We start from the raw sequence: 14,889 nt of genomic DNA, 5'->3' as shown, positions 1-14,889 counted from the left end.
AGTTTGCAGAGAGCTAAGAGGCAGAGAGGATTCATAGCACAGCAACTTGAATCCTAGGCTATGGTTCTTGGATTTACCTATAAATTTGTTGACATGTCTTGGAGTTTAGAAACATAACTCTTCAGTATGGTGTTGCTTCATCAATTAAAGCATGGTATTTAGTTGAAAAATTGACATTTCGAAATGACTGATGAATAGAATGTTGAGGATACTGTTGAATGCATACAGAATGACACGGAAGCTATGACAGTGTTTGGAGCCAGATTTTAAGGTATCTTTTGCCTCTCGACTTACTCGAGAGGTAATATTGGCTGAGTCAGCCCCTGGAAGCCTCGGTTTCCTCATTTCTACAATGCTAACACTTCCTCAGAGCCTCCTTACGAGGACTGGAATGTAGCAGTACCTGATGACTGACCTTTTTGTGAACATGGTAGTTATTTTTATTAATATTAAAAATTTCAGATTAAAGTGGAAATAATTCATCATTTACTGCAACTATGTAAGCATTTTTTCTAGAATACAACTCATGGGGCTACCACGTCAACATCTTACTATTAGAATTTATATTTTATTTTACTATAAAACTTCCCTGCATTGTTATACTTTTCACTTGAAGGGACTGTGTCCTATTTAAGGACAGAAGCTTTCCTCAGATTATGTACATCACATAAGTGGGGCTCACATTTTTTTAGCTATCAAATCTAGATGTATCCAGCTCTAATGAATCAATAGGAGCCACTCTTTCGTGATGACAATACTACTTGAACAATTAACTAGGGGGATAACACACACACACTCAAGTCTATTTTATTTTTACAATAATTTGAGACACCAAAATGTTCTAATTCCAGATTTCTACTTTTAAAAAAGAAATAAGTGTCAATGCAGTTACTCATTTTACATGCCCATGGCAAGTGGTCAGAAAAATTCTATTTGATTTATTCAATAATCACATTGAATACTGAGAATATGATAGACTTTATTAGCTATTCTCAAACCAAATAATCAATATTCAAACTAGCCCCTAAAAATTAATCTGATTAATTTGGGGACAGAGAAATTAGTTCATCTGATTAATTTGGGGACAGAGGAAAGAAAACATATTTTTAAAAGCTACCCTTTAAAAAAAAACGTTTGTTAAATTGTGGTGAAATATGTATAACATAAAATTTACCATTTCAATCTTTTTTTATTTTTAGTGAGGAAGATTCACCCTGAGGTAACATCTGTTGCCCACGCTCCTCTTTTTGCTGAGGAAGATTTACCTTGAGCTAAAATCTGTACCCGTCTTCCTCTATTTTATATGTGGGACGCCTGCCACAGCATGGCCTGATGAGTGGTGCATAGATCCACGCCCAGGATCCAGGCCTGCGAACCCTAGTCTGCTGAAGCAGAGAGTGAGAACTTAACCACTACGCCACCAGGCCAGCCCCAATTTTAATCATTTTTAAGTGTACAATTCAGTGACATTAAGTACATTCACATTGTTGTGCAATCATTATCATCCATCTCCAGAAATTTTTTATCTCAAAAACTGAAAGTCTATCTCCATTAAACAATAACTCCTTATTTCCCCTTCCCCCAAACCTGGGAACCACCATTCTACCTTCTGTCTCTGTGAATCTGACTACTCTAAGTACTCACATGAGTGGAATCATACAGTATTTGTCCTTTTGTGATTGGTTTATTTAACTTAGCTTAATATCTTCATCCATGTTGTAGCATTTGTCAGAAATTTCTTCTTTTTAGGGCTAAGTAACGTTCCATTTATATATATACGACATTTTGTTGATCCATTCATCCGTCGACGGACACTTGGGTTACTTACAACTTTTGGCAATTCTGAATAATGCTGCTGTGAACATGGATGTACAGATGTCTGTTCATGTCCCTGATTTCGATTCTTTTGGGTATACACCCTGAAGTGGATTTGCAGGATCGTTTGGTGTTCTGCTTTGAAGGTTTTGAGGAACTGCCATACTGCTTCCCACAGTGGCTGTACCATTGTTCATTCCCACCAGCAGTGCATGAGTGTTCCCATTTATCCAGAGTCACAGTAACATTTATTTTCTATTTTTCCTTTGTTTTGTTTTGTTTGTAATAGCTATCCTAATGGATGCGAAGTGGTGTCTCATCGTGGTTTTGATTTGCATTTTCCTGATGCTTAGTTATGTTGGACATCTTCTCACGTGCTTATTGGCCTCCTTATGTCTTCTTTGGAGAAATGTCCATTTAAGTCTTTATTCATTTTTGAATCTGTTTTTTGGGGGGTTTTGTTCTTGAGTTTTTGGAGTTCTCTATTGATTCTGAATATTAATTCCTTACCAGATGTGTAATTTGTAAATTTTCTCTCTCATTCTATGGGTTGCTTTTTTACTCTGTTGATAGTGTCCTTTGATAAACAAAAGGTTAATTCTTATGAAGTCCAACCTGTTTATTTTTTTGTATGTTGGCTTGGTAAAATTTGTGGAATGGTTGATATTTGAGGAAAAGCTTGTAATAAACAATAACTTCTAAAGTCTATTTTTTAAAATAGGGGCCAGACCGGTGGTGTGGTGGTTAAGTTCGCATGTTCCCTTCTGGTGGCCCTGGGTTGGCTGTTTTGGATCCCGGGTGCAGACATGGCACCACTCATCAAGCCGTGCTGTGGTAGGCATCCCACATATAGAGGAAGATGGGCATGGATATTAGCTTAGGGCCAGTCTTCCTCAGCGAAAAGAGGAGGATTGGCGGCAGATGTTAGCTCAGGGTTAATCTTCCGAAAAAAAAAAAGACTTTTATTTTAGAACCCCAATAGGCAGTAAATAGGAAAGGATAGTGCTGATGTAATATTTGTATTTAACAAACATAAATTCCAATAGAACAGATAAAACAGGCACACGTAATATTTGGAAAATACGGAGTGCTTTATTGGAATTCTAAAAACAATAAAAAAGTTATTGCTCTCTATCACAATAAGATTTCAAAAGCAAATAATGTTTAAATAGAAAAGAAAATACAGGAGCCAGCCTGGTGGCGCAGTGGTTAAGTTGTTGCGTTCTGCTTTGCCAACTGGGCTTTGCCAGTTCTGGTCCCCGGTGTGGAACTACGCACCCCTTGTCAAGCCATGCTGTGGCAGGCTTCCCATACATAAAGTAGAGGAAGATGGGAACAGATGTTAGCTAAGGGCCAGTCTTCCTCAGCAAAAAGAGGAGGATTGGTGGCAGATGTTAGCTCAGGGCTAATCTTCATCAAAAAAAAGAAAAAAAATATGGATTTATATAAATCAAGTGTCAAACTCTTCAGGCAGTTGAGAATAAATCTAATCAATATGCATTGTGCACATCTTTCACATGAAAATTAATATTTAAGAATTCATAATATTAATATATTACTGTTTAAAAATTGTTATTTAACAAACATTATCTTTTCACAAATCTAACTCCTAGCATATACAATAAAAATATGCATACAACAAAAATGTAAGTATTGAATACTCGTCTCCTCTCTGATCTACATTTTAGTTTAAGACAATAATTTAAGCAGCTACTCAAAACTGTTCTCACGGTTTTTCTTCTCATTCATATATGTATCTATAGTTACAAATGAATTTAAACTTATATGTGTGCACTAATATTAACAGTAATAATATTAACAGTAAAACAATGCTATTGTCTATGTGTTGATCATTTACTAAGTGTCAGGAGGTCTGCTAAGTGCTTTTTGTACATTAACTTCTTGTTTTTTGATTGCGGTAACATTGATTTGTAACATTGTATAAATTTCAGGAAGACATCATGATATTTGGGCTTCTGTATAGACTACATCATGTTCCCCACCAAGAATCTAGTTGCCATCCATCACCATACATATGGGCCCCTTTACCCCGTCATCCTTCCCCAATTGCCATTCCCTCTGGTAACCACTAATTTGTTCTCCGTATCTATCTGTTTATCTTCCACATATGAGTGAAATCATGTGATATTTATCTTTGTTTGACTTATTTTGCTTAGGATAATACCCTCAAAATCCATCCATGTTGTCACAAATGGCAAGATTTCATCTTTTTTTGTCGCTGAGTAGAATTCCATTGTATATATACAATATATATATCTTGTTTATCCATTCATCTATTGATGAGCACCTACGTTTCTTCCAAGTCTTAATTATTGTAAATAATGCTGCAATGAACATAGGGATGCATACATCTTTTGAATTAGTATTTTCCTTTTCTTTGGATAAATGCCCAGAAGTGGAATTGCTCTATCATATGGTAGTACTATTTTCAATTTTTTGAAGAATCTCCATACTGTTTTCCATAGTGGCTGCACCAATTTACATTCCCACCAGCAATGAAGAAAGAATCCTAAAATTTATATGGTACATTAACATTTTTAATCCTTTTATTAAAATATAATAGAAATAGTATTACTATCATTAGTACCTCTTGAGGGAAAAATGTTAATTTTAGTGGTCATTTTGTCAATAAATAGTGCTAAAAAGAATTCCTAAAACTTTCATGCTAACTTTTTCTAAAATAAAACAAAGTAATTATAAAAATAATATTCAAGTATCAAAATGTCCCATGCATTACAGCCAAATATATCTCAATTTAAAAAATCCAAATGTATTACACACATTATATAAAAACCCAACTATCCCTGGTAGTTGGAAGATGGAACTCTTGTGCATTCTTCTATCTTGTCTGTTTCTTTATTTTGTTTGTTTCTTCCTAATTACCTGCTACTGTCACAATGTAATTTATTCACAATCAAGTACAGAGTAGGAAATAACTTCTTTGGTCAACAGATGGCATTCAGATTCTAAGAGGATCAAAACACATTCAATGATTCCCTGGAAATAATGATATGCCATAGATAACTTTTTTAAGATACCTTTCACATGATGTTATTGATTTTTTTTTTTTACAGTTCTCTATTTTTCTTTTTTAAGCAAAATTGCATGAGGACCACTGTCCGCTATTCCTACTTTCCATATTAATTTGCAATGTTTTTCTTCACACATGTACTATTCCAGTATTGCATCAATGGTTGTCTTTCTTTAATACATCGGACACTTAACTACTGTTCCTAAATTGTCATTTTATCAGCATAAGTCTCTCTGTATAAATTTCTCAAAGGCATCTCATAGCTAAAAGGATGAAATTCAAATTCCTTAACCTGATATTAAAAATCCACTGCAAAGTTAATTAAACTTGACTATTAATTTTTTATTCTGCAAGTTTAATGAATTGTTTATTAGTTCTAACAGTTTTTTGGTGGAGTTTTTGGGGTTTTCTATATATAATATCATGTCTTTTGCAAATAGAGACAATCTTACTTCTTCCTTTCCAATTTAGATACTTTTTATTTCTCTTTCTTGCCTAATCACTCTGGCTAGGACTTCCAGTACAATGTAGAATAAAAGTGGCAAGAATGGATATCCTTGTCTTATTTCTGATCTTAGAGAGAAACTTTCAACTTTTAATCATTAAGTATGATGTTAACTGGGGGTTTGTCATATATGGCTTTTATTATTTTGAGGTGTATTCCTTATTCCCTCTATACTCAGTTGTTGAGAGTTTTTATCATGAATGGATGTTGAATTTTGTCAAATGCTTTTCTGCGTCTATTCAGATGATCATATTATTTTTATCCTTTACGTTGTTAATGTGGTGTATCACACTGATTAATTAAGGGATGTTAAATCATCCTTGCATCCCTGGAATACATCCCACTTGATCACGCTGGGATTTAATATATTGTTGACTGGGAGATGAGAGATTGTTCCTGCTCCTCTGTGCTGAGTCCTGGGGGGATAACTGTGGTGGGTACCTACATGCCCATTAGAATCACTTCTTTCTTTGCTGTAGTGTGTGGGTCTCATGGATACAACCCCTGCTGACTTTCAGAGCTAGCTGTTTTGGGAGCCATCCCTCCTTTGGAAGTCTTAAAAGTTGAGGTGCTAGATGTAGGATACAAATGCTTTGCTCCTCAGGGAGAAGCTTAGAGTTGGGGATTTCCTCCCAATTGTATGATACCATGTTGGGCGTGGGGTTTATGGCAAGAATATGTTTTAGCTTTTCCTACCTGTTTTGATTGGGTGTCTTCTAATTCATCTGACCTGTAGGAGTTGCTTAACTAGTTTCTGGGTCTCTTTCAGAAAGGTTTACTCCACATGTACCTGTACATTTGCTGCATCTGTGGGAGAAGGGGAGTCGAGAGCCTCCTATGTCACCATCTTGGTCAACTACCCTCAAGATTATACGTTTGATCATAACATAAATAGAAATATTTCCTTCCATCCACCAAGTGTATTTGGATATTTATATAATGTGCAAGACTTTGAAAACATATATTTGAATATTTTAACAATTACTTAATATTCTTTTTTAAAAAGTGAAGTTGAGATTGACATTTTGGGGACTCCTTTTAATGCTGTTTATTTACAAAATGACCACTAAAATTAACATTTTTCTTTCAAAGTTCTAGATGAAAAGTGCTATAACAAAATAGTTGATGGCAGATAATACCCGCCATTGTGTAGCTGCCATTTCACGTATTTTTTTAATCTAATAATTGCCTACTCCCTAAGAGTTTTAAATCTGAGGAAATAATTTTCAAGTTCCTTGGAAATGCAAAAGGCAATTATGTTGCTCTATGCACTACTGCATTTCTGGAGAGAAAAAATCTTTTGTTCATTAATTCTCCTAGCACCTGAATGCTTTGTTCAGTAATTCTCCTAGCACTATTTTCCCAAGCAAGTCAACAGTTTAATAACTTGTAGGAAGTTATGGGAGGTTCATTATCATTTTGAGACGTTACTAATCATGGGAATAAATGCATTCTAAATTATTGATTGAAAGATATGATGCCAGGCACATATTTCTTAATTCTAGGGAAATTAACCAGGATAGGAATGGCCTTGGGAAGCAAATCTAGCATTTATTTCCTGGTTGCACAATCAATATTGAGAATACATGATGCTTCAGGATTCTTAACTTTATAGTTTTACCCAAAAGATGGGGTTATGTTGTACCATGACTTGCTCATTCCTGAGATGTTAATGCTTCATGCCTCCATCAGCAGACATAAATCTTGTTTATTAGCCCTCAGTAGTTGGTTGTTGGTTTCCCAGTTTGCTTACCCATGTTATTTTGTTGTTTGTGTTGTTGTAGTCATGGGTATTTTCCATATTCATGACTGTCTCTCATCCTTTGAGTATTCTTTTTAATATTTGGAGATATTCCTATACACTGAGTCCTATGTGCTCCTTACATAGAAAAGTCAGAGCTAAGTACCCATTCTCCTTTATAGTGAAGTCATGTGTACATGACTTAATTTGCCAATCAGACACCCACATAACAATTTAATTCAGAAATAAGCATTGTGACGAAATAGGCCTTTCGCAGATATTTATTTTTGCTGGCACGGTGAGGCACAGAATATCAGCCCTCAGCAGTGGCAGAGGCAGCCATAGTTACCACAAGTTCTCAGTGATAGGAAACCTGGTTCCCGCACAGGGACCATGTCAACGCTAGCATAGCAGCTGCAGTAAAGCATTGATTTCTCCAAACTTCCAAGCAGTTCTGAAACCTACCTAATATCATTTAATAAATCAATTTACTGATTAAACCATCCAGATTTGATTGTGGATTTTACTTTTTACTAAGTAATTTATTGATTGAAAGATGTGATGTCAGGCATAAATTTCTAAATTCTTTTTGATTTTACTTTTTTGCTAAGAAACCTGAGTGATTTTGTTTATACATATGCTTTTAAGAATAAGAGAAGTCAAGTAGAATATTCTCTGACTTCTATGTATGGGACTGTCAGTATACATGAAAATTAAATTTTCAGGATATAAGATTTGGGGACATGATTACCCTCAAAATTCTGCAAGCATTGATCACTTTCCTTCCAGCATTTTTATTCATCCAGTTGATGAAGACATGAACTAACAAAATGTGAACAGAAGATATCTCTTATCATTTAAACGCTCTCATTTATTTTGCTGTTGAACACAGCAAGCCTTTCAACTTAAACACTTACACATCATTTTCAAACCAGTAAATTCACAGCTATGTTTTGTATAACAATTTTCAAAAACATTTGAGGTTTCTCTGTCGAGAACTCAGTTAGTGCTTATAATGGATCTCAATTCTCTGTCCTCAGTTATATATTGTTCTTCGCATTTCTTTTCATCCCATTATGTCTTTTATTTTCATTGTAGTGAAGAACCCTAAGCTGATTATCAACATCATTGACATGTTCTTCTGCATCATTATATTTTATAATAAATATAACCAATATGAATGTTTTACTCTTGGAGTCTTTATATTAACTGATACAACAAGATTTCTTAGGTGCAATCATACAATATTTCATAGAAATATAGCATAAACATGCTATAGTATTTCTGACTCAAAACAATTATTTATGTCTCATTTAAGGCAAACACAATAAAGAGAAAATCATCCAGAGGATAAGTTTCAGGGCCAAGACAAATACACTAAATGCTTTTCCTAGGAGATCTCTGATGATCCTGAAGACCTGCTTTATTTGTACAAAAAATTCCTCATGGTCTGGCAAGAGGGCCTGACCTACGTTCATTCTGCAGATACGTCAGAAGCACGATAATCACTGCCTCTGCCTCAGAGTCACAGGAGCAATCATGTACCGTCAGATGTGTGTCTGCATGAACTAGCCTGTCATTAGGATCAAGGTTTGGGGAAGGAGAAGTTCCCTCTACCATTTTTTCATATTCTGATAGTCTTTGTGAATAGCTTCCATTTTAAAGACTGTATGGCTTTAATGCCTAACAGTTGAGCACAGCTTGAAAAGACATTAGAAATCCTAGTAAATGCTGAAAGGCCTGACTTCACTTCATGATCTAAGGCTTTGCTGGGGGAAACTTCACACATCTATGCATTTTTTTAGTGTTTTTCTCTCGATCTCTTTCCCTCAATCTCCCATTTAACTTAACGTTTTTGGCTTTTTAACTAGGTGTTCTAGTCTTCCAGTTTCCATTTAACATAGCTCATTGTTTTTTGTGTCCTATTCAGGGATGCTAAACTTGAGTGACTCAATGTGTATGTGGAGCAGAGGGGCCTCTTAGATTAATGTTATCATTAATATCATTATGCATGTTTACCAATCATTGAAAGGGGGGATGGGTATCCAAATCCAGTCAACTTTGATGAATAATTGCATAAAGTTACAGATCAGAGTATGCATAATTCCCAGCCCAATTTCCAATATTTATCTGCCATTTATCTGATGAGTGTTTTTATCCATTGGTGTGGGTTCTCTCCCATCTACATTAAATGTGTTGGACTCTCTGGACAGATATCGAGTAAATACAGAAAAGGGCCCTAACAAAGCTTATCTTGTTTTCCCCTCCTCAACTAGTATTGTAGGCGTAGGAATCGTATTCTCAGCTTTCAAGGCATTTCCAATAATCCTTTTCCTTCCCTTATCCCATCTTTTTTCTGTGGTTTTTCTTTTGAAATTATAATAAATGAATGGATAAAGAATGAGACATAGTCTTAAGGGTCAGGGTGGGGACCATGGGAAACTGTAACATTGCCTAAAATTTAGCATGCAGCCTGTAGAAGGATGGCTATTCAGTTTTCTGCTTGGTTGAGATTTTGTTTCTGATCCAGGGATTAGAGAAAGAGGCAAGAAATAAAGGTCTTTCTATCTACTTTCTGGCAGGCAGGCACACTAGCAGCATCGTACTGATTGTATATTTAATCCACTCCCCTTGGCCTTGTAGTTAATGGAAATTCCTCTCATATTCTGACAATAAGTTGACAGTAAGTCCAGTTCACAGTGTTGTGCAATTTCATCTTTTAAAGTCTCTTCCTAACTAGTTTAGCAAAAAGGTGGAGGAGGCTGCTTCAAGGACTGCTAGCCAGATGGCATTTTAAACTGGAAACGAAAGTATAGGCTTTTGAGTTTCCAATATATCTATGAATTTAATGTAAGAAATAATTCGTTCCACAACAAAAAAGATATGCTATGTACTGACCTCATAGAAAAAGCTGGAGAGTTAAAGCTCGATAAATAGGATATGTAGTTTGCTAAATTCCCATTGTGATCTCCATTACTTTTTTCTTTCTTTAACTGTGTATCATTTATAAACTATTTCTCATGCACTCTTCAAGTTAATTACCATGTTGAGAACATATAAAAGTTATTGAACAAAGAGGAGTTATTTAACGTCTTCAGTATGGTTGTATTTTCCAGAAAATTATAGTGTGGAAGAACTGGATCTTTTTTTAACATTAAAATGTGAAAATCATACACAAGTAATTTCTATTGTTTGCTATGTTTACAAAAACCTTTTCTTGAAATATTTTAAATTCAATTAATAGATATTAATTGATATTAATGGAGAACCAACTATTTTTTCTGCACCATTCCAGGTGCCACACGTGGGAATAAATACCAATTACGTGGAGCTTACCTTATTTCCTTTATCTGTCTTTGCTAAATTTTCATGTGTCCTTCAAGTTGCACGTCCAATACTATTTTTCCAGACCTTTCTACTGACTCTTAATTATAAGCTTTTTGAAGATGGAAGTCATATTTATATCCTCTTAAATCTCCCAATCCAGTTCTTTAACATGTACTTATTGAATAGAATCATATTTAACTACATAGGTAAGCCTTTCACAGAAAATGACATTCTTTTTTTTGTTTTGTTTTGAAGATTAGCCCTGAGGTAGCATCTATTGCCAAGCTTTTTTTTTTCTTCTCCAAATCCCCCCAGTACATAGCTATATATTCTAATTGTAGGTCCTTCTAGCTCTGCTATGTGGGACGCCACCTCGGCATGGCTTGATGAGCAGTGCTAAGTCTGTGTCCAGGATCCAAACTGGTGAAACCCTGGGCCACTGAAGTAGAGCATGTGAACTTAACCAGTCAGCTACAGGGCTGGCCCCAGAAAATGACATTCTTGAGTGCCCTTGTATTTGGCCCTTAGGAAAAATTCTTCATTCTATGATATTTGCTTGAAACAAATAATTTTAATTATTAGATAGGAAATATCTGTGTCTCAAGTCATGATGACTGAGGATTAGGTTTTTCTTAAATTTAAAAGATTGCAAAACTTTGTCACGTAATATTAAGAAGTAGGCTCATGAGTGCTAATGAATCTGAGAAATATTTAAATAATTCATGAGTACACTCAAAATACACACATCCCCATACACACACACTCCATCTTCAGATTAGCTAATAATAGCAGTGACCAAAACAATGATTCAGTTTATGGAACTTATAAATTTATGGAACTCGGTACCATATTAATATAAAAAGTGAGAGAGGTGCTAATAGAAAGAATCAACAACATTACATAACTTTTGGAACTTTATTTCATATTTCTTAAATTAAATCACAAAAGAAGCTCTTATTCATGATTGAGTATATATTTCCATAATGCCTCAATTTCAAAGTATGAGAATTGAGCCTTTTCTTCTTAGGAACTGAATTTTTTTGTAAAGCGAAGAAGTTTGTTTATATTTTACTCTGTTAGTAAACTGAGGCACAAGTGTCTGGTCAAACTATACAATGTAAAGAAGTTCCTAGGCTCAGTTATTGAATTCAGGTTTGTTTCATCTTATTTTATTATTTGATTTTTCTTTTATCTTGACTAATAGTTTTCACTGTTGCATTTTATGCATTTTTCAACCTGTCTTCTATCCATTTTGGAAGAAGGTAAGGTACTAGTCATTAAATAAATAGGGAAAAATATAAAATACGAAATTCAGGTAATTTTTTTAAACAAACTAGTATTTTACAAAATGCATTATTTGACAAGAGTAGAATTAATAAACATAAGAACTATATATTCCAAAAAGGTATTCAGAGTTAAATATGAAAACAATTATATCATTGAGTCATACCCTCTCATATAACTAAAAAGATCAAAATAATACATCAGTTTCAGGCTTTTATTAGAGAGAAACATTAAAGTAATACTCTTAAAAGTAAATCTCTAAAGAATTTCACAAGTCAACCTTAACAAATATCCCTATGTAAATTTAACTAATTTTGCTGTTGTAATATCTAATATAATATCAGCAATATCATACGGAGTAAAGTTTCCTCTGGTAGCAAACCCTGCTCGGATATAAATCTTGTAATGTAAGGGCTATATCATTAGAATTTAAGAATAAAAGAAAAAATAATAAGTTGCCCCAGGAGTAGTCCTGGATACTGAATATTATCACTTTCATTAAGTGGAGCATGGACTTCCACAATTGCCGGCAATGTGACACTATATTGATGGTATAAATAAAGGTACTTGCTATTATACACATATGCATGAGAAGGCATTCAGGAAGAGGTATATGGTAGAACTTGACATCTGAGGGCTTCCCAACCGAGGGCCCCCAAGGCATTTGAGGAAAGTAAGGTATTGTTGATCTTCTGGGGGACAGATTAAATTAACAAGGAGGCAAACAATGGAAAAATGATTCTGTAACACTATGTCTCTTCTCCCAGGAGATAAGGACAGCGGAGCTTAACTGTGAACATAGACACCAGAATACATAGTACTGGCATCAGTAACACCAGTGAAAGGGTCAATAAGTATGGACAAAAGCACACTGGGTGTATTAGTCAGGGTTTTCCAGAGAAACAAAACCAATAGGATGTATGTATATATATGGAGAGAAATTTATTTTAAGGAATTGGCTCAGGTGATTACGGAGCCTGGCAAGTCCAAAATCTGCAGGATAGGATGGACAGAAAACCAGGGGCAGGTGTTGCAATTCAAATCTGAAGGCAGTCTCCTGGCAGAATTCCTTCTTGTTCTGAGAAATTGTCTTTTGTTCTATTTAGCCCTTCAACTGATTTAATGAGGCCCATCAACATTATGGAGGGAAATCTGCTTTACTCAAAGTCTACTGATTTAAATGTTAATCTCATTGAAAACCACCCTCACAGGAATAATATATGACCACATTTCTGGGCACTGTGCCCCAGCCAAGTTGACACATAAGATTAATGATCATGCAGGGCCCGTCCTAGCCAGAATGAAACATTTACTTCAAGAAAGTTTAAGCCCTATTTCTTATACATTACTTTCAGCAGGACAACAATTAAATGATTTGAAGTGAAAGACCAAAAAGGGATCCACAAGAGCTCAAATTCTAGTAACCCAGCCAATGGCAGCAAAGTCCATATTTAAGGAGTACGACTAGTGAGTAGGTACATTGATTGTTGTTGTTACTATTTTATGTCTAGGCTGATACTATTCAACCATCACATAAGAGCAGTTGTTATATTGGCAAATGTATATTGTGAATAGAATCATTTAACTTACTTGCTTGAATCTGTGTCATAGCTTCCCTTTGAACTTCAATTATGATCCAAACTTAAAACATGACTTAAAATTCTTTCGTGACCTGAGACCTGTTCACCTCTCAAATTCATCTCTAGCCATTTCTCCCGTTGATCTCTGTTTCAGCTTATTCTGGAAGACAACAATTATTTTCTAATTCAGGACTTTTGAACAAATTGTTCCTTTTGCCTAGCACACATCAGCATTCTTTACTAGCAAGTACCTTCTCATCTGTTCAGTCCTGGTTCAAGTAACATTTGTCTTGAAAGGGCTGCCCCAATTCCAAACCTTGTTTGGTCTTCCTCTCTCTTGTAGCCCCCTTTTATATTAATAGCTTTTATCACAATTTTTAATATGTATTTATCTGTCCATTTGTTTAATATTCTTCTGCCAAGATGTTTTATTCACTGCTGTATTTTCAGAGGCTGGAACAATTTCTGGTAAATTACAGCAATGCAGCAATCATATGTAAGTCATTTATACTGTTTTTAAGTAATAACATACAAAGATGTTTTATATATTAACTGCTGAATACATTGCCAAAATTTTAATTCTATTACTAATATCAAAAACTACAGCTATTCCTGTTAACATTTCTTTTCAGGCCAATTATCAAACGTGAATAATTTTAAAATTTGAATTTTCTCATCCATGTAACTAATAGCTGTTATAAATTTATGCCTATTTCAAACTTAACAAACATATCCTTTATGCAATTTTCTCTACACACTTGAATATGCAAATCAGAGGACTTCCAGTTGAAATAATTTAATAAATTCATTTGTTGAGCTCCCTCTGTGTCTGAAATAAATAGCAATAAAAAATAAAAGATAAAAACCTAACAAATTAAGAAAACATTGACGGTCTAAAAAGTATAAAATAAACAATTTTGTGGAACAAAATAATTATAAAAGTGGTCCAGAAAGTCCGAGCCCATGAGCTCAGGAACTGATTCAGAAGACGCGGATGCTTCAGAGGAAGGGAGCAGAATAAATGTATTTCATGCAGGACAAGAGACTGATACCAGGCTCAGTGATTAAACTAGAATAGCAATATTCAAAGGTGTAATGGCTAAAACTTTTCAGAATTGAAGAAACAAATAAATCCTCAATTTGACAGTTTATTTTGAGTTCTGAGGAAGATAAAAACAAATCCATGACTAGGTATCTCATATTGAAACTATAAAACACCAAAAGCAAAAAGAAAATTCTTAAAAGCCACTGGAGGAAAAAGACCAATTTTCTATAAAATCGTGATGATTAGATGACAGCAGCCTTTTTTTTTTTAAACACTAACAACAAGGAGAAACAGAATGGTGTACTTCATTCTACATGTTTAAGACATACACGTTATGATTCAGAATTAACTTCCCAGCTAAACTGTCATACAAGAGTTTGGGCAAACTTTGTGTGAGTGTTTCTATGAATATAGCATAAGAGATAGCCTGAAAATCTTTCAACAATTCTTAAAAGTACTATATGAAGGGGCCGGCCCAGTGGCGCAGCGGTTGAGTTCGCATGTTCTGCTTTGGCTGTCTGGGGTTCACCAGTTTGGATC

At 34.8% G+C, this 14,889-nt stretch overlaps 1 long non-coding RNA gene across 1 annotated transcript in view; it reads right to left on the bottom strand.

Moving 5' to 3' along the window:
- The window catches only part of LOC139081812 (uncharacterized), a 75,276-nt gene that overhangs the window by 29,337 nt on the left and 31,050 nt on the right, over window positions 1-14,889 (bottom strand). The window lies entirely within an intron of this gene.

This window comes from Equus przewalskii, chromosome 2, assembly GCF_037783145.1.
Source record: "Equus przewalskii isolate Varuska chromosome 2, EquPr2, whole genome shotgun sequence".
Taxonomy (NCBI): Eukaryota; Metazoa; Chordata; class Mammalia; order Perissodactyla; family Equidae; genus Equus; species Equus przewalskii.
The sequence above is the reverse complement of the archived record's forward strand: the minus strand, read 5'-3'. Positions and strand labels throughout refer to the sequence as shown.